Source organism: Antrostomus carolinensis, unplaced genomic scaffold, assembly GCF_000700745.2.
Source record: "Antrostomus carolinensis isolate BGI_N321 unplaced genomic scaffold, ASM70074v2 scaffold30028, whole genome shotgun sequence".
NCBI lineage: Eukaryota > Metazoa > Chordata > Aves > Caprimulgiformes > Caprimulgidae > Antrostomus > Antrostomus carolinensis.
In genome coordinates, this window is record NW_010331364.1 from 1768 (window position 1) to 2411 (window position 644).

Genomic DNA, 644 nt, shown 5'->3' on the forward strand with positions numbered 1-644 from the left:
AGGGAAGCCCAGCAGATCCAGCGAGGCAGAGTGTGCAAAGCAACCGGGAAGCAATGGGTAGTGCCACACACGCACGTGTTAGCACAGCAGGCTCTGCAGGGTAGTTTTTGCAAAATATTTATTACAAAATAAAAGTAAATATGGCAACAAAACTTAAATAGCAATGATGCGACACTGGCCATAAAAGCTCTTGCTATATTATTAATCTTTTACAATAATCAATAGTCAAGTATGTCTCCAAGGGAAGCTGCATGTAGACAGCTTGAATATATTTCTCTATTATTGGCTCTAGCTGTTTGAGATACACTAGATGTGTGCCTCCTGCTTTCACCAGCACCCGGCTGTGAGCGGCTCTGCCCTGTGCTGGGCTCCCTGATCCCCCTAAAACAGACACGAGCTGGCAATTCCCAGGCCCTGTGAAACCTGCCAAGCTTTACCCCAGCCTCCTCTCCCCTTTTTTCTTTTAAAAACACAGCAAATGACCCAATGCCCATCCCTTTTTAGTAAGGTAGCAGGAAATGGAGGAGCAACACTGAAGTACCTATTGTTCCCCTTTGAGCCACCACTTCTCTTGTGAGAGGCTGCTTGGTTTTCTTTCCCTTCCCACCTACTAAAAACTGTTATAAAAGCTCACCAGTGAGAGA